General features: G+C 42.6%; 1 long non-coding RNA gene across 2 annotated transcripts in view; it reads right to left on the reverse strand.

Annotated features, from left to right (window-relative positions):
* Nucleotides 1-12809: 12809 nt before the first annotated feature.
* Nucleotides 12810-25234, reverse strand: part of LOC117072804 — a 40672-nt gene continuing 28247 nt past the window's right edge. For both annotated transcript variants that reach the window (XR_004432951.1, XR_004432950.1), the window contains one exon: nt 12810-14120. This is a non-coding gene — a long non-coding RNA (uncharacterized LOC117072804). The remainder of the gene's footprint in view (nt 14121-25234) is intronic.

Consider the following 25234-nt stretch of genomic DNA (forward strand, 5'->3'; position numbering starts at 1 on the left):
CCCTGTATAAATAGTCAAATGTGTGTGGACCTCTGTGTGAATATACCAGATGGATTAAACACACACAAGGCTTACAAGGTTTTTAATGGGTGATGACTCAGTGGAACTGAGTTTCATCAATTTTTGTTTTCAACTGAATGACTGGCACCTTCAATTTTACTCATTTGTAACAGAATTTGTGGGGCTCCTGGCTAACACATGAAACAGTTATTCTTTTTAATCTGAGAAAGGAAGGAAGAGTTTTAACAGAGTTAATTGAGTGGTTAGGATCTCTAGAAAGCAACTTGCCTCTGTCAGCTAACAGGAAAGGAAGATATAGAAATCAAGCAGAAGCTTTGCTGTGTCCATGCCCTGCCTGCAGTGTTAGGAACCTCCTTCTTGAAGTAAATTGGTGAAACCCTTCTGCAGGGCAGATTGGTGATAGGCATCTACTTTGACCCAATTTCTCTTCTAGGAATTTATCCTAAGGACGCAATTGGACAAGCATAGAAAGACAGAAGTGTTGGGATGCACGCTAGTGAAAAATGAAAGATTGGAGACAACATAATGTCTGTCAAGACAAGACATTATTTAATATATGTTAAATAAATCATACTGCATCCCCACAACAGGATAATGAACATTCATTCAAATGGTGATAGAGATCCCTATTTCTTGCTTGGAAAGGATAGAAATAGCTATTTTTATTTTGGAAAATAATAGATGACAAAGAATGAGAGAGGAAGAAAAGGGTGAGAAGGTGAAGCTGGAGAAGGGGAAACACCATTTTCTTCTCTACAACTAATTGTTGCTGGCAGGACTTGGAGCTGCAATCTGAGAATTTTGAATTTATTTATCTTTTTTTGTCACTCATGGGAAGAGAGAATTTTGCACTTAGAGTGAATGTAATGTGCATTGTCATCAGCTCCAGGAACACTCTGCAGGAGTTAGGCAGGTCTACTCCTGGAGAAGGCCTTTGGCTGGGACTGCTGTTCACAGGCCTGGCCCATCTTTCTGTGCCCTTTGCCAGGTTCCTGCCTCTGTGGGAGCTCTGCTCTTTCCTCTGGGAAGGGAAACAGCCTGAAAAACGATTCATACAAATGCACAAGTGATTCATCGAGTTATGGGAGCCCTGTCAAAGTAGTTACATTAAAAAAGAACCATTTAGGGAAACTCCTGGCCTGCTAGAGGGAGACTAAATTTGTCTAACTATTGAAAGTTAATTTAGATTTGTACCAAAACTCTTAGAATTTTACAAAAATTTTAATGTAGCAATTCCACTTTGAAGAATTTATTCCAAGAAAGCAATCATAAATATACAAAACATTTAACTACATAAAGATTCATCATAGCAACTGTTTATAAGAGTGAAAGTTAAGATCTGCCTGCATGTCCAGTAATAAGAGATTGGATAAATTACATTAGCTCCATTCAATGGAATACATGATATCCCCCGAAAATATTATTGTGGGAATATACATATTGTTATGGCAAAATTTTTGCAATATGATATTGACTGAAAAAGCAGGTGCCCAAATAAATAATCCCAATGATTTTTTACAGTATAAAAATATCAAAATGTTAAAAATATTTGTTCCTGAATTATATATGATTATTTTCTTCTCCTTATTGAATATATGTCACTTTTGAAATAAGAAATGTTATTAAAATTTTACTTTTTTTTAAGACATAGGAACTCAAAGTATACCTATAGCATATGACATCATCCTATACTGTTAACTGCACAAGGAGATGTATTTGATACTACATCTACTTTAGTGTATCATTGTGATTCCAGCACCTAGCACAGTGCCTGACATGTAGAAGTTCTTCAAAAAGAACAAAGTGGTAGTAACTGGAAGCCCAAATGGAGGAGAAACTCACAACAAACTCCGTACACAACTGTCTAACCTCCTTCATGTCAATTTGATAGTTAAGCTTCATGGGATGAGACTGATTCACTTTTGAATCCCTCACAGTGCCTTGCCCATAGTAGTGAGAGCTCAGTAAATGTTGCATAAAACTATAAGTGATGGTTTCTCTTTTTCTCCTGGAATCATTTCTACAGACGTTCCTGCCTTTGATACATGCATGCCCTGGCAACAGATCATGTACTAGAACTGGGATAATAGCCATTGTCATAGGACGTTATATAGTTGGGATTATGTTTGTTATAAAGCAACAGAAAGAAAACAAGTAAGAATGGCTTAAAATAATTGAAAAGCTATTTCTTTCTAATGTTCAGGAAATCTAGAGGCAGGTAACCCATGACTGGAATGGAGCTCCATGATGTCAGTGACCCAGGTTTCTTCTTTTTGCTCTGCCACAGTGGCTTCCATTCCCAAGGTCACCTCATGGTTCAAAATGGCACCTGGAGTTCTGAGCACTAGTCATTACATCAACATTCCAGTAATCAAGAAGGAGGAAGAGGAGAATGGAGGCATGCCTCCCTCTTCGGAAGTTTCATGTACCACCTCCACTTATGTCCCATTGGCCAGAACTTTGTCAAAAAAGCCTGATAGACATAGATTTTATTGTGGGGTGCCTGGTTCCCAGCTAATGTTTAGGATTCTCTCCCTATGGAAGAAGGGTAGAACTGACATTGAGAAACAACTGGCAGCCTCTGCCACTGACCTGTCCTCAGCCATCTTGTCACTAGCCAATATGAGTTTCATTAAGCATGTAACATCTACTCTGATGATGTAGGGAAGGTTACCATGACAGTGACTTACAATTAACCAGGTGTTTGGGACCAGTGCCAACAAACACTGCCTGAGAGATGACAGACTTCTTTAGTTGCCCCGTAATGGCACATCTCTGTTGCTGACATGGTCTCCATGGTGTCACAGGGGTGACCTGGGTCACTACTCTCTGCCTAGCAGAGCCAGGCCACGAACCGCAAATCAGCATCTTTCCTGCAGCAGTGATTGCTTATATCCCGCATACCCTGGCTGACTGCAGCATTCAAATCATCAGAGAAATCAGGAAGTTGGAGTTAGAGATTCTCATTACATATATAAAGAAAGAAGTAGAAGAGTCCAAAGTTTCAGAATACAAGTTATTTGACTCACACTTGTGAGGTCATAGGGTGCTGCCCTTTCTGACATCACTATGGGACTGACAAGCCAGTAGATCTGAGAGCAGAAAAGCAATGATTGGGTTATTTTAGAACAAAGGAAAATAAATGGTTTTATTTGATAAAAAGCAGATAATAATATTAATTGTATTAGCAGCTACCATTTACCCAGGAACTGTGCAAGCTCTATGGTGGCCAGCATCCAAGAAAACCCCCAGTGATACTTGTTTCCTGATATTCACACCTTTGCTTAGTCCCCTCCCACATTGAATCAGGGCTGACCTCTCTGATGAATAGAATACAATGGAAGTGGTTTTTGTGACTTCTGAGGCCAAGTCCTAAAATACATTGCAATTTCTGCTTTGGTCTCTTGGTTGGTCACTCTGGGAGAAGCGAGTTGTCACTTTGAGGGCTCTCCATCAATCCTGTGGAGGAACTGAGGTCTCCTGCCAAGAACCAGTGCCACAAATCAGCCATGTGAGTGAGCAGCCTTACAAGAAGATCCTCCTGCCCCAATCTAGCCTTTGGATGACTGCAGCCCTGGCTGACATCCATGAACCTTACAAGACCCTGAACCAGTACCACCCAGCTAAACCATTCCTCGTGTCCTGACCCTCAGAAACTGTGAAATAATTAATTTTTATTGTTCTTTAGGCCGCTACATTTTGGGGTAATTTGTTAGGCAGCAAAACACAATGAATACAGCCTCTTTATATAATTTATTCATCACAATACCACTCGAAACTAGGTATTATTTCCTCATTTTACTGATAAAGAAACTGAGGCTTAGAGAGATGAGTTAATTCTCCCCAGGTCAAAGAAGCTGGTAGAAGGAAAGCTGTTACTTTAGCATTGCTCTTCTTGCACAAAACCTACATGCTGAACAACGGCTCACTATGCTGCGTGGCATGTGGTCCCAGTTAGGATTTCCAGAATGCCTGGAAGAGAAAAGCCAAATGTCCCTAAATGAATTGATTCCAGTGAGGGCGATCGTGAGGGTTACATGCTAGCATTCAAAATTATATAGGCCCTAAGGCATCTGTTAATCTATGCTCTAAAATTCACAGCCAGATTGAAACTCAAGTGCATGATTGTGTTGCAAAAATCAAAGTGAGATTAACCCAGGGACCCCCATTTAGGTGCTTGGAATGCTGAAAGTTTCTCAAAGTTCCAGCAGAGTCTGTGAAGCCTCGAACAATTGCCTTTACCAGGGCCTCACAACCTGATGTCATTTGGGGATGCTGTATTCAAAGTTGCCTGAGTTACAGAGAACAGGGATATGGTCTGTTATCTCAGAGGTGGGCATGAGCTTTATGGAGTGGAATGATCGTTTGCCTCCTTATTTGCCCAAGAAATGTGGGGTGGAATAATCATTTGCCCTCCTCTTTTTTTTTTTTTCCTGTGATGGGTCAGTTTCCATTTACCATCTTGGCTCCCTGCCAGTGTGCCGACAGTGCCAAATTTGGTTGGTACATACTTGTCAGCAAAAGAATATGAGCACTGCTCTGAAGTCACAGCAAATAATGAGCTTCTGAGATCTTCTCTTGGACTCACAGGTTTCCATGTGTCTCATTCTAGCCAGAGGCTTCACTGTAAGACCAAGAAGCCTTTTAATATCTAGTGGAAGTTTCTGGTCTTGTATTGTTGGCTAAGAAAGCCAGAAATGTGGGTGAGAGAGAAGTCTGTTCTTGTTCTCCAGGCTTCCCCCATTGCACTCCAGATGCAAATCTGTTCTAGTAACCACATAGACAGCCAAATAAACAAATGAGGATGGAAAGTCTCTTGCTGAAAAATGAAATGTCACTTCTAAAACAGAATTCATGATCTTCTTTCAGCTCTTTCAAACTTCCCTTTCTATGTTGGTGCCAACATGCCCCTGAGCTCAAAACTTTGGCATTAACATTGACTGTTCCGTCCATTCAGCCTTTCAAATCGAGCCAGTCATCCAGGCTTGTCAATTACGCCTTCAAAATATCCTAGAATTATTTCTCCTCTATTTTTACTTTGCTTTTATGTCATCACCAGATAGGTACCCTTGCCCAAATTTCTTTCCCCATTAGTAGCTCTAAGCTGCCTACTGCAATGATTACAAATTTATGCATCTAGCTTTCAAGACCCTGCATAGTTCATTCCTTCTTAACTTCATTATGCTCATGTCCCAGTGCTAATCCTCCTGCATATACCTGTGCTCATGTGTACATACACACACAGACACAAACACTGCTGTGTGTATACACCATGCCCTGCACCATCACTCACCTTTTATTTGGGCTGCCTTCTCTGCAGTTTTGGATGTTCCTTTTATTCTTTTTTTTTTTTTTTTTGAGACAGATTCTTGCTCTGTAGACCAGACTGGAGTGCAGTGGCACAATCTCAACTCACTGCAGCCTCCACCTCCTGGGTTCAAGCGATTCTCCTGCCTCAGTCTCTTGAGTAGTTGGGACTACAGGCGTGCGCCGCCAAGTCCAGCTAATTTGCATATTTTTAGTAGAGACAGCGTTTCACCATGTTGGCCAGGCTGGTCTTGAACTCTTGACCTCAAGAGATCCACCCACCTTGGCCTCCCAAAGTGAGGATGTTCCTTTTAATCCTTTCTTTGTCTGTCTTAACTTATTCTTAAGGAAAACTTGCTTGCTTCCTGCAGCCCACAGTCATCTCTCCTTTGACTATTTCCACAGGCTGTTATTTTCACCATTGGCCAAACCACGCCTCTGCACTAGCCTCATTTTCTGGATCCCTCAGGCTTCTACAATCCCTCTGGACTCAAAAGTCTTTGGGAAAACAAAAATAGAACTGATAGACGGTAAAGCACAGCCTCTGATGACCCAGCTCACAAATGCTGCTAACCAGAGCCACTATCCCAGAGACCACATTGTGCTGAGATTCATGGTTTGCTGGGTAGAAGGAAAAGCACCGGTAATTGGCTGTGACCACAAAGGTCAACCACATGAACACCCAGCAAGACAGGCATGATAAAAAGCAATAGAAGGCCTGGAGAGAAAAAGCTGTGGTGGTAAGTGGTACTGGATGTAATTAGAGGTGGGGACAGGAGTTATGAGCAGCAGACACTCTGCAGGAGAGAAGCAAGTTGATGATGAAGTGAGAGAAGATAACAGCTCTACGGTCTGTAGAGGTGGCAATAAGCTCTCTCTCTCTCTCTTTCTCGTTGTCTCTCTCTTTCTCTTTCTCTTTCTCTCAATGGTATAGCCCTTAGGAATGAAGAAGACTCTGGGGAAAGCAGCAGCTTTCTCTCCTGCCATGTGGAACACCTCGGTATCATATGTAACCACCTCTGCAATTATCTGCCAGGGGCAGCAGCTCAAGTACCTACAGGTACCAAATGGATAATGTAAATGTGCAAAGTAGAGCAGGTATTAGGAATGGAGAGAGGTGGGAACCATGACAAATTGAAGAGCACACACTCCATCAAAAGCTGTCCAACCGTGCCTCACATTTTCTTAAGTTACCATATAGGCTAGACAAGACATATATTTGGGCCAAATATGGCCCACAGGCACCCTGCCTATAATCTTGGGGCTTCACAGGCATATGTGCAGCACATCATGACAACTGGTGATGAGAAGGATGAACTTGGGTTGCCAACATGTTGGTTATGCTCTTTCAGACTTCCAGGACTAATGTGATCTAATGGGGCTACTGTAAGTGTATTTTGGGAGGTAAGCTGGATGACATGGCTTCACCAGCTACCAGCTACAGCATGGTTAGTGGCCCTAAAGGACTTTAGACCACCTCCAGAAGATCTAGAATAAGGGGCTCATCTTATTGTTTCCTCAGTAACATTGGTGGCTTCTACTCTAGAGGCTGTGCCATAGTTAAGATTCTACTATTGTTACCATATAACTTTTTTTTAGATGGGGTCTCACTCTGTAGCCCAGACTGGAGTACAGTGGCAGGATCAAGCTCACTGAAACCTCAAACTCCTGGTCTCAAGCTATCCTCCCACCTCAGCCTCCTGAGTATTTGTGCCCAGATATATTTATATCAATTGATTGATAGATAGATTTTAGTTTTTGCAGAAATAGGGTGGTGCTCTGTTGACCAGGCTGGTCTCAAACTCCTGGCCTCAAGCAATCCTCCCACCTCGGTGTCCCAAAGTGCTAGGATTACAGTGGCTCTACTGCGCCCAGCCTCATATAACTTTTTCACTTTCCTTCTCTTTACCTCTTGGTTTCTACTTATTCTTGATTTGTCTTGCCTTATGGCCTGCATTCTCCTTGTATTACTCAACTTCTGTCTCATAGGTGGACCAGTTAACATCTATCTATAGTGCCTTTGCTGGACAGAGCTCTCATGGCTACCGGCTGACCTGCGCATGGCTGCTTTGGGCCAAGTGCTGAATATCTAAGTCAGCTTAGCGATGGCCAGAGAATCACTGTAACCAGGCACAAAGCATGGGGGCCCATTCATAAAGAACCACTTATGGTTATCCTCAGAAGGGGCTATGAGCATAGCAGATACTTGGTGTCATGTCTACGGCACCAAGATGTCTAAAATTACATTCAGGGTAGTCTCTTTAAGAAGGCAGGGAAAAGTTAGTTAAAAGAGGCATCGGAATTGAAGGCTTAACTTAGTTCTATGAAAAGTGAGGCTACTCAAACTGGGTCTTCTTTCTATATAAATCAGAATTGTATTTGGCTGCAAGTAACAGAATACCCAATTAAGCGTTCTTAAATAAATATGGAATTTTTTTTTTTTTTTTTTACAAGTACAGAGATAGGTGGTTATTGGTATTGGCTCAGCAGCTCTGTGATATTACGGCAGCCATCTCTGAGATTCCTTTTGCTTGTGCCTTGTGGTTACAAGATTGCTACTGCAGATCCAGCATTGCCATCTGTGTTCACAAAACGGAGGACTGGAGAAGGTCTTTGACAGCTTAGGCTGTCCCTTTTATCAGGAAGGCAAAGGTTTTCCAATAACCCACCTATCTCCACCAGCCAATTCCTCTTAACACCTCATTGACTGGATTTATGGCTCCCTAGCTGTAAGGCAGGCTGGGAAATCGGGCACCTGGCTCTCCAACTAGATTGAAAGCATCTTGTTTCTCATGCATAAGGATTTTTTCATGTTGTGGTTCAATGAAGCATTGGGTGGCTTAGGCAAGAAGTGCAAGATAACAGAAAAAGCAAAGAAAAAAGCAGAGGTTTGAATACAGGCTCCGTCATTAACTGACTCTGTATTCTAAAAGTAATTAACCTTGCTGAATGCTATTTTCTTACTAGAAAAGGGAGGTACTAAATGCCTGCTTAGCAGGGCTGTTGTGAGGATTGAATATGATAGCATAGTTACAGTTCTTGGCCCTGAAGAGATGCCCCCAAAGAGTCACTATTTCATTGTGGTGTGCTCTGTTCTGTTTGACGAGTATGTGGCAAGTAGACACAGAGTGGAAGGCAGCAGAACTTTGAGGTGAAGCGCATAGGCCCTAAATCAGGCCACTTGGTCCAGATTTCCCCTCTACCACTTACTAATTGTATGACCTTGGAGATGTTACCTGGCCTCTCTAAGCTTCAGTTCCCCTGTCTGTAAACTGGAGATAAGAATAGGACTTATCTCCTAGAGGTACATTTGGAAGAAAGAAAGAAAGAAAGAAGTAATATACACAAAGCACTGGGCACTGAGCCCAGCACAAAGTATGCACACAGTAAGTGTTAGCTATTATTAATATTGATTGGATTCTTTTTTCCCTTGGCCCAGAAGTAAACCTATTGAACCAAAAGAGCAAGTGCATTGCTGTTGAAACTCTTTAAAACCAAGTCCTTTTCAATACCTAAAGTATACCAACTAATTGTAACTGGAAGCAGCAGCATACCAATAGTGGGTTTGGGCATGGGGGGGCTTCCCTATATTCAGGAATTAAGAGGGTTCATTGTCTGTACAGAATTTAAAAAAAATAATTTGTAAAAACCCAAGTGAAATAAAACACTGATCTGCTTTTTATGATCACCATCTTCCAACATTTCTAAACAATGTCATTGGTAAAATTGTCCCCTCACAAAACTTTTGTTTGCTTAAGTTCTAAACATTGCTGCAATGACTGTTGAGTTTTAATAATAGATCCATAAGTTGCACATCAGCATATTTTTATTACTTATCTTTTAATAAAGATTGTGTTCTCTAGTAAAGTAAGGTACTGGAGAACTTCGAGTTATATAGTCAACCCCTCATGCCTGCAGCCTCTATTTGTAACAGTTTTGAACTGGGGCTAGCTTCAATTTGTGTGTCCAACTTGAGCAGTTCTTCACATTCCTGCATGCAAACAGCAGACTCAATCAACAACACAGACTTAGTGACTGTAAACACAAAAACATGGAATTTGAGTTACTTCAATTCTGTGTGACTTTGGAAAATCTTATTTCTATTATATTTAAATTTAAATTGGCTAACAGAGCATGAACTGTGAGGTATGGTATTTATTTGAGCACATTTGAGTGATCTTTTAAAAGGAAATTGTTCTTTTAAAATTATTTGTTTTCAGAGTAAAGATCAAGAAGATTGTGCTCATTTCTGATTATTACATGATTACTGCTGAAAATAATTTTGTTATATAGAGGATGTATTAGTTCATTCTCATGCTGCCATAAAGAAAGAAAGGGGATTAATTGATTCACAGTTCTGCATGGTTGGTTGGAGAGGCCTCAGGAAACTTACAGTCATGACAGAAGGTATCTCTTCAAGGGTGGCAGGAGAGAGAATGAATGCCGAGTGCAGGGGAAGCCCCTTATAAAACCACCAGATCTCGTGATAAATCACTATCATGAGAACGGGAAAACCCGCCCCTCATGATTCAAGTATCTCCACCTGATCCTGCCCTTGACATGTGGGGATTATTACAATTCAAGGTGAGATTTGGGTAGGGACACAAAGCCAAACAGTATCAGAGGAAGCAGAGATTAAGAAATGATTTACTCTGGTAACAAATCAGTGTGCCACAGCACAGAAGGGACTTAGAATCTAGTGTAAGCCCCTCACTCTACAATTATCAGAAGGGAAGTTGTCTGAGGTCACCCAGCTAGGCAACAGTAAAGAGACTAGACAAAACTCTCCTAGCTCTTGCCAGATTACTTTTTCCATCTTCTACTCCCAAGGTAACTGCAATAGAACTATAGTGTTAGTGTTTCTCAAACTGTGATAGAGAATCAAGTTTTGAAATTTTTCAATCTATTACAGACTAATACTAGTACACAGCCCAGATTACTGGCAGTTCATCATTCAAGTTCATACCATCCAAACAGTCACTATCCTGTTGAACAAGATAAGTCCACTGATCACGCACTTGGAAACAGCAGCAATATCAAGTTGCCATAAAGGTTTTTAAACGTTTACTCTCAATTTCTGTTCTTATCCCATCATAGACTGGTGACAGTTTCCTGACCAGCTTTGAGTAGCTCTGTACCATCTCATATAGAGTCCACAGCAGGGACTTATGGCCAGGAAAGCATCTCTGGTAGATAAGAAAACTTTAGCTTTTGGGTTGTTCTGACTTTGTTAAATTTCTGTGAGGTTAAGGGCACAGGTTTGAATTACCATCAGTATACTAACTGTGTGGTCTAAACATCTTTATGTGAGTTTCCTCATCCACAGAACAAGGGAACATTAGTGCCTAGCTCAGGGGGGTTTTTAAGGTGATATGTGTGTGTAACCAAGGGTGGGGGTTGACATGTAAGAAGACCTTTTGTGTATTAACTGTTATTTTATTGCCCCCACCTCTTTTTTTAAAAATGTGGTGGGAGGAGGGTGTTGCAGAATAATGTGTCACAGTGTAGCTACTATTGTTAGGGGTGTTGGTTTTCTGGCCAGAAACCTCTGTGGCCAGTGGTGCCTTTGCCCGAGTTATTGTCCTGCATCCAGGAAGAATGAGGTACGCAGACAAGTGGAGAGTGAGCAAGTTGAAGAGGAGCTTTATTGAGTGGTAGAACAGCTGAGAGGAAACCAGTAGTGGGTAGCTCCTCTCTGCAAGCAGGTCATCCCATCATCTCTGCAGCTCTCAGCAAAGCCTTGGAGTGAGTGGCTCCTCTCTGCAGGCAAGTTGTCCCAGTGAGTGTTCAGCTTTCAGCAGAGAGGGTAGTTTCTGTCTGCTGAGAACAGGCCCTAGCTCCTCTCTGCAGCTGGTTGTCTGGATGTCTGCTGCTCTCAGCAGAGAGGAGGCCCTGGAGAGGCTAGCTCCTCTTTGCAGCTGGTCATCCAGAAGTCTGCTCTGCTCTGGCTGAGTCCGGGGTTTTTATGGTCTTCAGAGGAGGGGAGTGCATGCTGATTGGTCAATGGGCAGCCATAGGTGGGCTCAGGGTAAAGCACCCCGACTCCCCTCTCTGGTCAGCAGGACTGGCAGCCTGGCCCCCAGGCTTTAGGACTTTCCCAGGTTGAAGGTGGGGCTTCACCTGGGACCCAATCCCTTCTGCCCAGGAACCTGTCTGCCTCCCCCTGCTGTTCATGACACCCAGGCTGTTTGTCCCAAGGGGTGCCTGCAGGCCAGTGCTGAACTGCCCTCATCCCCTGCCTCAGCTTCCCTCCCATGCTTGTTGGCACCCAAAGTCCAGAGGGGGCTGAGGGAGCAGGAGGCTGGCGTGTCAGCACTGTCCTGAGCATGTGTCCATCTGGCCGGGCTGCAACAGTACCCAGGCTCGGCCCCAACCTTGCTCTATGATCAGAGCAGGCACTGGGAGCAGGGAGAGGCCAGGCAGTGGGAGCAGGCACTTCTGAGCCTGTTGGGGGCAGGGGGGCCTTCCTGGGCCCCCAAGGCACAGAGACGCCCAGTCTGGAGCTGCACCAGGGCAGTTGCAGCAGCACTGGGGGGAGCGGGGCTTCTGTCTGCTCCCTGGAGTGGGAGACCCAGCCACACCTTCCCACTACAGCCAGTGTCTTGGCAGCAGCCACTCTAGATGGGCTGTTGCTGCTATCACCATAAGGCAGCCTAGGGAAGAAGTTGTGCCAAGTCAGGAGTTAGACCTGTGAGCTCTGGCCTTGTTTTCTGGTGACCTGGCAGGATCACTACGCTAGAGGTGCATTCAGGAAGCAATGATGGGTCACCGTCCTGTGCTAGGCTTTCACTGGTCCCTGGTAGAGAAATGGTCCCTGTTCTCGAGGGTCTCACATTGTGGAGAAGCAGCAGAAGAGATGCTGTCAGCAGATACAGGGGCTGTGGCAGAGGCAGGATCTCATGCAGAAGAACCCCAACTGGTTCTTCTCCATCTTAAGGTTCCCAGTTTGAGCTCACAGAGAGAGCCCAGTTGGGTTTGTGTTACACAAGGGCACTGTCTCCATCTTTGCTTCCCTTGAGGAGATATTTCACCTTGTCACGGGACCCACGATGACCTTGACATTGCTGCATCTCCTCCCATGACGCAGTGGTTTTTCACTGATTCTGGGTAAATGAATTAACAATTTCCTCTGCAGTGGTGGTGGTGGCAGCGGGGGTGGAGGGAACAGGAAATACTACAGAAAAGGTGAGATGTATTTGGGCTTCGAAGGATGAGGAGGAATCTGCATTGCAAGGTGAATGCCCAGGGATGGGACATGTTCTGCGACAATAAAAAGTCCCCAACCTTCTAAGATCTGGCTTTCTCATCTGCAGGATGAGGATAAGGAAACTGCCCTTGCCTCACTCATGGCATCCTTGGGCATGTCCTCTGACAGACCCAAGGCAGAAATGTTTTAGGAACTGTAAACTGCTGTACAAATTATTATATAATACTCAGCCCCCAGCACAAACATTGACTGTCAACAGAGAGGGTTAGAACAATTTTTTTGCAAGTTGATGAATTATTTTAATCTTTTATAAACTGAACTCTCCCAGAATGGTTTTCGTTAATGTCCAATACCCACAACTGAACCACCATGCCACTTGTCTTTTACTAAAACACTGATAAAACAGAATCCAGCTTGCCTTTGTGAATATGTTAAAAACGATGTTTTCAGGGAGAACAATAGAAAAATAGCCAGTGTTGTTTGTTTGACATTCCTTGCTAGGATTTATTCAGGCTGCTGATGTCTATATGCAAACAGTACATTTAGAAGCCAAATGGGTTCTGATGCCTTATGAATTTCTTTCTTCTCCCCAATTTGCATAGAGGGGAGGCCAGCAGGAAATGTACTGGCAATCAAATTTCACTTGTAATGAAACAATGCAGTGTTTTTGACTGTGGATGGGTGTTTAAATAATCATGACAGTAGCAGCTGGTTCCTTTCTTCCTTTGTCCAATTAGGTGCTGTTTTTTCTGCAAGGATTACTCAAAGGCAGTCAAACCTTGATCCTCCCTGTGTCAAAAGTCTGCCTGAAAGACTGACTTCTCATCATCTAAGAAGAAACGCACATTTATTTTTCTGTCTGGGTGTGACACCATTTCAGAGAAAGGTTGCTAGCTTTGAGCTGAAATCTTATTTCATCCCTGGTGTGTAGGTGAAGGCTGTTTCTTCTAGGGATTGGAGAGAACTGTGCCAGCTGAGGCAAGTACCCAGGATAGCCAGATGCTGTCAGCAAACAAAAAGTCTCCGTGGAAAGTGAGAAAGTGTGCATTAGGGTGAAGAGGCTGAATTGCCACCTATCAGCAGCTCTGGGAAGAGAGAAGCTCTGTAAATAATCCACTTTCAGGCAGTTTAATGCTTTGAACATAGTAACAGACCATGCGCAGAAACCATCTGATAGAGCAGACTGCAAATTTCACTTCCAGCAATATGGTTGTTCTTGCACTACAATCTAAGATTCTGGCAGCCTAGGGAAAAAGAGGGAAGAGAAGGAGGGGGGCTTTGAAATATAGTCTGGCCCTTCTCCCGCCTCCATGATGCCACGGGGAAGGGGCATCTCAGAAGGGATCCTAGCTATTGATTAGAGCCAGTGTACTTTTCTTTTTCAGAACTTAAGACTGTTTCCCACAACCTGTAGACTTCCCAGAGCAATGAGTCAATAGTGTCCACGGGGCACCTCTTACATGTGCAGCTGAACCCCAGCATCCGGGGAGTGGTATAAGGTTTTCAAAATGGTTTTCATTTACGGTGTTGTATATTTTCCTCCCAATAATCCTGATGGGTAAGAACAGACATGGAAGTTATTTCCCTGAAAAAAAAAGAGGTAAAAGAATAAGATGTCATAATAATAATAATAATAATAATGGCTCAAATTTATTGAGCATTTACCAGACTTACTATCCAAATGACCACATTTAATTTGCATAACCACCTTGTAAGGGAGGTACACATCACTCCCAATTTGCAGATGAGAAAACTGAGGTTCAGAGAGGTTAAGTAAACAGCCTAGGTCATACCAGTAGGACACAGCCACTCCAGCTGAGGCAAAGCCTGTGGTCTTCTGAATCACTATGCTATGTGGCCTGGGTCTCTTTGACACTTAGTCCTGTTCGTCCCCCAGGGAGGACATTCGACCAGTATTAAGAACCTACTGTGTGCCAGGTATAGCTCTAGACACTGGTGATGCATTCGTTCATTCAACAAATATTTCAGTATTTCCTGAGTGCTCACTACATGCCAGGTTCTGTTTTGTGTTTGGGGTACATCAGTGAACAAAGCTCTCTGCCTTCCTGGAACCTATGTTCTACTGGAGCAGGCAGACAAGAAACAGAATATATTTAAGAAAATCACATGGTATATTAGCAAGTGATATACTCTATGGAAGAAAGAAAACTTACAGCATACTAAAGGGGACCAGGAATGCTGGAGTGGGGGTAGACAGGGTACACCTTTAAATAAAGTGGCCAAGAGAGGTCTCATTAAGAAGGTGGCATTCAAACACAAAAATGGAAGGAAATGAGGGAAGTAACTATGTCCACATATAGGGAAGAGCATTACAGACAGAGGGAAGAGGCAGTGCCCAGCATGTTGAAAGAACAGCAAGAGGGTAATGTGGCCAGAACTGTGAGTGAGGAAGAGACAGCAATAGAGATGTGGCCACAGCATGGTGAGGACCTAGTCACGACGTGCCCCCATGTCACTGTGAAGACTCTGAGTGAAATGGAGCGCCCTGGCAGGGCTCTGAGCAGAGGAATGGCCTGTTCTGGTTTTTGTGTTTAATGAACCACTCTGAATGCTATTTTGAGATGAACTTTAATGTAGCAAGGGTGGAGGCAGGGAGACCAGGTCAGAGCCACTTCAGTGATCTAGGGAAGAGATAATGCTGGCTCAGGCTGGGCAGTGGTGAAGGTAGTAAGAAGTGGTCAGATTCTGTGGGTGTTTTGAATGTAGAGCCACATTGCAAGACTATCAAGTCATTAAATCAACTGAAACCTGGAGTTTCAAAAAACCTAGAGTTAATAAAACTGTTTTCATAATAGAGGAACAGAACATAGGATTTTATGAATGGTGACTTAGAATACTGAAAATTAGTGCTAGCTAGGAAAGAACTATACTTAGACCCAACAGAAACCATGACAATAAGACAACTAGAAAACATACATTCCGGTTGTTGTTCCTTATTTCATTAAATTCAATGTATTCACAAAAATAAAGCAAGCCTCACTAACAAAGCCACATCATTTATGACTTTGCCCTTGTGATTGTGCTGTGAGTACAGTCCAGACAGAGTTAACAGTATTTTAGAACCATTGCTTCTTTGTTTTCCAAGCTGAACCCTGTTTTACTCCATTGGGAAATACAAATAATGGGAGAAAAGGAAGTAAAATAATGGGGATCATTCCTGATTCCTATGACTACAAACACTTTGTGATTATGAGAATCCTAAGAAAAATGGCTTTTTTCTTCTGGGCTTCATCTATTACATGCTAACGTGGAGAACAAAGTGGCTAGATGAACTTGATTAACATCGCTCTAAAGGAAGATGAATTGTACATAGGCAGTTGTCGTTGGCTTGGTGTTTTTCTTTACCTTCTCTATATAGCACGGGAAGTGTTTTGCTGCTAAGACTCGGTGGATCATCACTTGTTCTTTTATCATGGGTGGGTGTGGGCAGAAGATGAGCATCAACAATATTTACTGCTTGACTCCTATGTGCCAACACTCTGCTACTGTCTAATTCTCCTTTGTATACCCCGTTTATAGTCTTTTAATTCAGCCTGACAGTGTTCTTTATTGAGGTGCACACCATCATTAATGTTCACAGCTGAATGAAGATCTTGCTTTCTAAACAGCTACAGGATTAATGGTTTTATATTAAGGGAGCATTCTCCTCAATGGAGCTCACTCTTAAAAGTGGACTCTGAGCGGAGCAAGATGGCCGAATAGGAACAGCTCCAGTCTCCAACTCCCAGCACGAGCAACACAGAAGACCGGTGATTTCTGCATTTTCAACTGAGGTACTGGGGTCATCTCACTGGGGTGTGCCAGACAATTGGGGCTGGTCAGCTGCTGCAGCCCCACCAGCGAGAGCTGAAGCAGGGCGAGGCATTGCCTCACCTGGGAAGCGCAAGGGGGAAGGGAATCCCTTTTCCTAGCCAGGGAAACTGAGACACACAACACCTGGAAAATCGGGTAATTCCCACCCCAATACAGTGCTTTAAGCAAACGGGCACACCAGGAGATTATACCCACACCTGGCCGGGAGGTTCCCACGGCCACGGAGCCTCCCTCATTGCTAGCATAGCAGTCTGCGATCTAACTGAAACGGCAGCAGGGAGGCTGGGGGAGGGGCGCCCGCCATTGCTGAGGCTTAAGTAGGTAAACAAAGCCACTGGGAAGCTCGAACTGGGTGGAGCTCACAGCAGCCCAAGGAAACCTGCCTGTCTCTGTAGACTCCACCTCTGGGGACAGGGCACAGCTAAACAACCAAAGGGGAAGCAGCAGAGGCCTGTGCAGACGCGAACGACTCTGTCTGACAGCTTTGAAGAGAGCAGTGGATCTCCCAACATGGAGGTTGAGGTCTGAGAACGGACAGACTGCCTGCTCAACTGGGTCCCTGACCCCTGAGTAGCCTAACTGGGAGACATCCCCCACTAGGGGCAGTCTGACACCCCACACCTCCCAGGGTGGAGTACAACCCTGAGAGGAAGCTTCCAAAGTAAGAATCAGACAGGTACACTCGCTGTTCAGCAATATTCTATCTTCTGCAACCTCTGCTGCTGATACCCAGGCAAAAAGGGTCTGGAGTGGACCTCAAGCAATCTCCAACAGACCTACAGCTGAAGGTCCTGACTATTAGAAGGAAAACTATCAAACAGGAAGAACACCTATACCAAAACCCCATCAGTACGTCACCATCATCAAAGACCAGAGGCAGATAAAACCACGAAGATGGGGAAGAAGCAGGGCAGAAAAGCTGGAAATTCAAAAAATAAGAGCGCATCCCCCCCCGCAAAGGAGCGCAGCTCATCGCCAGCAACGGATCAAAGCTGGTCAGAGAATGACTTTGATGACATGAGAGAAGAAGGCTTCAGTCCGTCAAACTTCTCAGAGCTAAAGGAGGAATTACGTACCCAGCGCAAAGAAACTAAAAATATTGAAAAAAGAATGGAAGAATTGATAGCTAGAATAATTAATGCAGAGAAGGTCATAAATGAAATGACAGAGATGAAAACCATGACACGAGAAATACGTGACAAATCCACAAGCTTCAGTAACCGACTCAATCAACTGGAAGAAAGAGTATCAGCGATTGAGGATCAAATGAATGAAATGATGCGAGAAGAGAAACCAAAAGAAAAAAGAAGAAAAAGAAATGAACAAAGCCTGCAAGAAGTATGGGATTATGTAAAAAGACCAAATCTACGTCTGATTGGGGTGCCTGAAAGTGAGGGGGAAAATGGAACCAAGTTGGAAAACACTCTTCAGGATATCATCCAGGAGAACTTCCCCAACCTAGTAGGGCAGGCCAACATTCAAATTCAGGAAATACAGAGAACACCACAGAGATACTCCTCGAGAAGAGCAACTCCAAGATACATAATTGCCAGATTCACCAAAGTTGAAATGAAGGAAAAAATCTTAAGGGCAGCCAGAGAGAAAGGTCAGGTTACCCACAAAGGGAAGCCCATCAGACTAACAGCAGACCTCTCGGCAGAAACTCTACAAGCCAGAAGAGAGTGGGGGCCAATATTCAACGTTCTTAAAGAAAAGAATTTTCAACCCAGAATTTCATATCCAGCCAAACTAAGTTTCATAAGTGAAGGAGAAATAAAATCCTTTACAGATAAGCAAATGCTTAGAGATTTTGTCACCACCAGGCCTGCCTTACAAGAGACCCTGAAGGAAGCCCTAAACATGGAAAGGAACAACCGGTACCAGCCATTGCAAAAACATGCCAAAATGTAAAGACCATCGAGGCTAGGAAGAAACTGCATCAACTAACGAGCAAAATAACCAGTTAAAATCATAATGGCAGGATCAAGTTGACACATAACAATATTAACCTTAAATGTTAATGGACTAAATGCTCCAATTAAAAGACACAGACTGGCAAACTGGATGAAGTGTCAAGACCCATCAGTCTGCTGTATTCAGGAGACCCATCTCACATGCAGAGACATACATAGGCTCAAAATAAAGGGATGGAGGAAGATCTACCAAGCAAATGGAGAACAAAAAAAAGCAGGGGTTGCAATCATAGTCTCTGATAAAATAGACTTTAAACCATCAAAGATCAAAAGAGACAAAGAAGACCATTACATAATGGTAAAGGGATCAATTCAACAGGAAGAGCTAACTATCCTAAATATATATGCACCCAATACAGGAGCACCCAGATTCATAAAGCAAGTCCTTGGAGACTTAAAAAGAGACTTAGACTCCCATACAATAATAATGGGAGACTTCAACACTCCACTGTCAACATTAGACAGATCAACGAGACAGAAAGTTAACAAGGATATCCAGGAATTGAACTCATCTCTGCACCAAGCGGACCTAATAGACATCTATAGAACTCTCCACCCCAAATCAACAGAATATACATTCTTCTCAGCACCACATCGCACTTATTCCAAAATTGACCACATAATGGAAGTAAAGCACTCCTTAGCAAATGTAAAAGGACAGAAATTATAACAAACTGTCTCTCAGACCACAGTGCAATCAAACTAGAACTCAGGACTAAGAAACACAATCAAAACCACTCAACTACATGGAAACTGAACATCCTGCTCCTGAATGACTACTGGGTACATAACGAAATGAAGGCAGAATAAAGATGTTCTTTGAAACCAATGAGAACAAAGATACAACATACCAGAATCTCTGGGACACATTTAAAGCAGTGTGTAGAGGGAAATTTATAGCACTAAATGCCACAAAAGAAAGCTGGAAAGATCTAAAATTGACACTCTAACATCACAATTAAAAGAACTGGAGAAGCAAGAGCAAACACATTCAAAAGCTAGCAGAAGGCAAGAAATAACTAAGATCAGAGCAGAACTGAAGGAGATAGAGACACAAAAAACCCTCCAAAAAATCAATGAATCCAGGAGTTGGTTTTTTGAAAAAATCAACAAAATTGACAGACCGCTAGCAAGACTAATAAAGAAGAAAAGAGAGAAGAATCAAATAGATGCAATAAAAAATGATAAAGGGGATATCACCCCGTCCCCACAGAAATACAAACTACCATCAGAGAATACTATAAACACCTCTACGCAAATCAACTAGAAAATCTAGAAGAAATGGATAATGTCCTGGACACTTACACTCTTCCAAGACTAAACTGGGAAGAAGTTGAATCCCTGAATAGACCAATAGTAGGCTCTGAAATTGAGGCAATATTAATACCTACCAACCAAAAAAAGTCCAGGACCAGATGGATTCACAGCTGAATTCTACCAGAGGTACAAGGAGGAGCTGGTACCATTCCTTCTGAAACGATTCCAATCAATAGAAAAAGAGGGAATCCTCCCTAACTCATTTTATGAGGCCAACATCATCCTGATACCAAAGCCTGGCAGAGACACAACAAAAAAAGAAAATTTTAGACCATATCCCTGATGAACATCGATGCAAAAATCCTCAATAAAATACTGGCAAACTGAATTCAACAGCACATCAAAAAGCTTATCCACCATGATCAAGTGGGCTTCATCCCTGGGATGCAAGGCTGGTTCAACATTTGCAAATCAATAAACGTAATCCAGCATATAAACAGAACCAAGGACAAGAACCACATGATTATCTCAATAGATGCAGAAAAGGCTTTTGACAAAATTCAACAGCCCTTCATGCTAAAAACGCTCAATAAATTCGGTATTGATGGAGCGTACCTCAAAATAAGAAGAGCTATTTATGACAAACCCACAGCCAATATCATACTGAATGGGCAAAAACTGGAAAAATTCCCTTTGAAAACTGGCACAAGACAGGGATGCCCTCTCTCACCACTCCTATTCAACATAGTGTTGGAAGTTCTGCCCATGGCAATCAGGCAAGAGAAAGAAATCAAGGGTATCCAGTTAGGAAAAGAAGAAGTCAAATTGTCCCTGTTTGCAGATGACATGATTGTATATTTAGAAAACCCCATTGTCTCAGCCCAAAATCTCCTTAAGCTGATAAGCAACTTCAGCAAAGTCTCAGGATACAAAATTAATGTGCAAAAATCACAAGCATTCTTATACACCAGTAACAGACAAACAGAGTGCCAAATCAGGAATGAACTTCCATTCACAATTGCTTCAAAGAGAATAAAATACCTAGCAATCCAACTACAAGGGATGTAAGGACCTCTTCAAGGAGAACTACAAACCACTGCTCAGTGAAATAAAAGAGGACGCTAACAAATGGAAGAACATACCATGCTCATGGATAGGAAGAATCAATATCGTGAAAATGGCCATACTGCCCAAGGTTATTTATAGATTCAATGCCATCCCCATCAAGCTACCAATGACTTTCTTCACAGAATTGGAAAAAACTGCTTTAAACTTCATATGGAACCAAAAAAGAGCCCGCATTGCCAAGACAATCCTAAGTCATAAGAACAAAGCTGGAGGCATCACGATACCTGACTTCAAACTATACTACAAAGCTACAGTAACCAAAACAGCATGGTACTGATACCAAAACAGAGATATAGACCAGTGGAACAGAACAGAGTCCTCAGAAATAATACCACACATCTACAGCCATCTGATCTTTGACAAACCTGAGAGAAACAAGAAATGGGGAAAGGATTCCCTATTTAATAAATGGTGCTGGGAAAATTGGCTAGTCATAAGTAGAAAGCTGAAACTGGATCCTTTCCTTACCTCCTTATACGAAAATTAATTCAAGATAGATTAGAGACTTAAATGTAGTACCATAAAAAACCTAGAAGAAAACCTAGGTAGTACCATTCAGGACATGGGCATGGGCAAGGACTTCATGTCTAAAACACCAAAAGCAACGGCAGCAAAAGCCAAAATTGACAAATGGGATCTAATTAAACTAAAGAGCTTCTGCACAGCAAAAGAAACTACCATCAGAGTGAACAGGCAACCTACAGAATGGGAGAAAATTTTTGCAATCTACTCATCTGACAAAGGGCTAATATCCAGAACCTACAAAGAACACAAACAAATTTACAAGAAAAAAACAAACAACCCCATCAAAAAGTGGGCAAAGGATATGAACAGATATTTCTCAAAAGAAGACATTCATACAGCCAACAGACACATGAAAAAATGCTCGTCATCACTGGCCATCAGAGAAATGCAAATCAAAACCACAATGAGATACCATCTCACACCAGTTAGAATGGCAATCATTAAGAAGTCAGGAAACAACAGGTGTTGGAGAGGATGTGGAGAAATAGGAACACTTTTACACTGTTGGTGGGATTGTAAACTAGTTCAACCATTATGGAAAACAGTATGGCGATTCCTCAAGGATCTAGAACTAGATGTACCATATGACCCAGCCATCCCACTACTGGGTATATACCCAAAGGATTATAAATCATGCTGCTATAAAGACACATGCACATATATGTTTGTTGCGGCACTATTCACAATAGCAAAGACTTGGAATCAACCCAAATGTCCATCTGTGACGGACTGGATTGAGAAAATGTGGCACATACCCATGGAATATTATGCAGCCATAAAAAAGGATGAGTTTGTGTCCTTTGTAGGGACATGGATGCAGCTGGAAACCATCATTCTTAGCAAACTGTCACAAGAACAGAAAACCAAACACCGCATGTTCTCACTCATAGGTGGGAACTGAACATGACATCACTTGGACGCAGGAAGGGGAACAACACATCGGGGCTATCATGGGGAGGGGGGAGGGGGGAGGGATTGCATTGGGAGTTATACCTGATATAAATGACGAATTGATGGGTGCTGACGAGTTGATGGGTGCAGCACACCAACATGGCACAAGTATACATATGTAACAAACCTGCACGTTATGCACATGTACCCTAGAACTTAAAGTATAATAATAATAATAAAAAGTGGACTCTGGCATTGGATTAAGTTCTGAATATTAGGAGATCACTTAGAATGCTAGTTGTGCAGCCATTACCAGATTCCTGATTAAGAAAGCATATGATGAAAGTTTCCTATCAGAAAACTACTATGGATAAAGGCCTAAGCTTAGCCTCTTCAAAATATGATTAAATATTAGGTTGGTACAAAAGTAATTGTGGTTTTTGCCTAATAGTTGAAGCATTCTTATTAATCAGGATCACTATTTCTGGAAGTTCTAGCCACTAAGAGGCAAGAGAATGAAATAAGTAAACCACATTATAATTATTTGTGAGAATTATTAAAAATAACAAAAGTTCAATCAGAAGCCACTGCTAGAAATCACATTACATGTCTTTGAGAAAAAGCCCAGGCACAATCACCCCTGTCTGGGCAGAGCCTTAGAAATCAACTTGCTCACTTAAGGCAAAGGAACATTTACTATTATATTGAACTTTGTCTACACCCAAAAATGGGATTAGAAGAAAGGGAAAGGTTTGTGAACCTCAAGTCCAAGAATAAAAACAAAGGGCTGAAAATGAAAACTCTTATTTTTTAACTGTCTCAAAAGGAAGCCAGACATTACAGACCAAGGACCACTATTATAAAAGCCTTGGATATAAAGTCAAATTTCTCACATTGTAAAACTCTATGTTGATGCTTCCTTTCCCTCCTCCTCCTCCTCCTCCTCCTCCTCCTCTCCTCCTCCTCCTCCTCCTGCTACTACTACTACTACAACACACACACACACACACACACACACACACACACACACACAGAGAGAGAGAGAGTCAGTGCTTCAGGAGCAATGACAACGGGGGCTCTTTGTCATAACCTACTGCCAGGTTTGAGAAACCCCAACGGATACAGTAGATGGTACAGTGATGGAGGTCATTAGGCTGGATGGGGGGAAACAATTGAAAACATGTACTCAAAGCTCAGTTTGGAGGTCCAGCATAGGAGAATGGCTGGGGGAGGCAGGGACAACAGCCTGACTCATCTCAAAGAATAGTAGAATCAAATATATCCCTCACAGCTTCCAGCTCATGATCTTTATAAGTGTGTCTGAATCTAAGAAGATTGCTTCATAGCAAGACATACTTTCCCCCGTTGCCATGGAAACAGCACCGTTCTCATGTGTCAGGAGTGCACACACACACACACACACACACGCATGCACACACACACTGTATGTTAATACATTCTGGTGATCTTTATACTTCTAAAAAGACATGTTCAGAGCCAGAATTTTACTAATTCCTATTATCCACTTGTTATCTATTATCTCTGTTGTTATGATGTTAAAAATACTGATTTTAGGTTTTTCTTCAATATAATCTCTCCTAGAAGTGAAATAATTCATTATTTGCCCCTTCACCTAGCTCCAATTTTTCTCCCACCCCTAAATGAGCATACTGTAGATCTCAATGCCTATAGTTTATTAATTTTTTAGAAACCTATTTCAGATCCTGGTCAATTTCTTTGATGGGTGTAATGATGCATTTTGTGTACTTCATGTTCTTAAATATTCTTAATCTAAAATACTGTTTTCACACTGGTAAAATGGCAATTTCTCGGAAGAATGTTGATGAATCACAAGTTCGTATGAGTGTGGGACTACAGTGGTCTGGTTTAGACTTCAATCTGCATACACTTTAAAAGAAACTAAAGGAAACTGATATGGAGAAACACATTATTTTGACAAACACATTATTTTGTGTATGTGTTGTGACAAACACAAACACATTTGACAAGTGTTTCTTGGGTACCCACTATCTCCATATATGACCCACTTGCCCCTGAGAGCTGATTCCAACTACATGGAGATGCTCACAATCAGTGATGAGATGGCGTGGTGCGTGAGAGTCGGGGAACAGCCTTCAAAGCTCACCACAGCCAGCTGTGACTTTCACTTCACCTGAATTAGGTCATAGAGTCATAACCTGTAAAATGAGCCACTTGGACTAGACTGTCTCCCTGGTCAGCTTCAAGATGCCATGACTATACTTCCATCTCAGAACCAGGCCCCATGGAGTGTGTGGTTGCTTAGACAGCCTCAGTAAGTCCCGTCTAGGAAGTGACACAGCCATGTCAGTGGGGCGCTCACACCCCATCAGTCTTCCCACTCCTTGCTGCACCAGTCTTCACTCCACACGTAGGCCCTCTGGGTGGGGTGGAGCTTCTTCCCAGTGTCCCCTACCTTCTCCTTCTGCCCACCTCAGATCTACCCTTTGTCACTTGCCTGCTGAGACCAGTCAACTTGAGGCAATCATTCCTGCCAAGTTAGCTGGTGGCTGAATATATCACACTCAAGGCAACATTCTTATGGTAAAAACTTACTTTCTGCAGATACCAACCTTGGTAAAGTCTCCAATTTATTTCCTACAACAACTTACCTTCTCACGTTTTTTGTTTCAGCCTCAAGGGCAGTTCCTGGAATTCACCAAGCTCTTCACTGCCCTCAGCCTTGGCCTCTAGCCAATGCTGCTGCCACTGCCCAGAAAGCTTCTCCACTCAGCACTCTATTAACTCCTTTCCGCCCTTCAGCAACAGCTTCCAAGTCTCTTCCCCCATTTGAGCCCTCTGCTATTCTCTTTTCTGTCATAGATCTTACCAGAAAGTACAAACATCTCCCTCAGTGGATGATAGATTTCATAAAGGCACTGTGCCACTGTACACCTGATACCTGCCTGGTACACAGCAGGGGCTCAGGTTAATAACTGTTGGCTAAACACATGGATGAACAAATGAATGAAAGCACTGTCTTAACCCAAAGATGAGACAGATGGTGGGAATTGCAGGTCCTGGCACATATCGATGGGGGAAAGATACATTT

Source organism: Trachypithecus francoisi, unplaced genomic scaffold (genome assembly GCF_009764315.1).
Source record: "Trachypithecus francoisi isolate TF-2019V2 unplaced genomic scaffold, Tfra_2.0 Lachesis_group4, whole genome shotgun sequence".
Lineage (NCBI taxonomy): Eukaryota > Metazoa > Chordata > Mammalia > Primates > Cercopithecidae > Trachypithecus > Trachypithecus francoisi.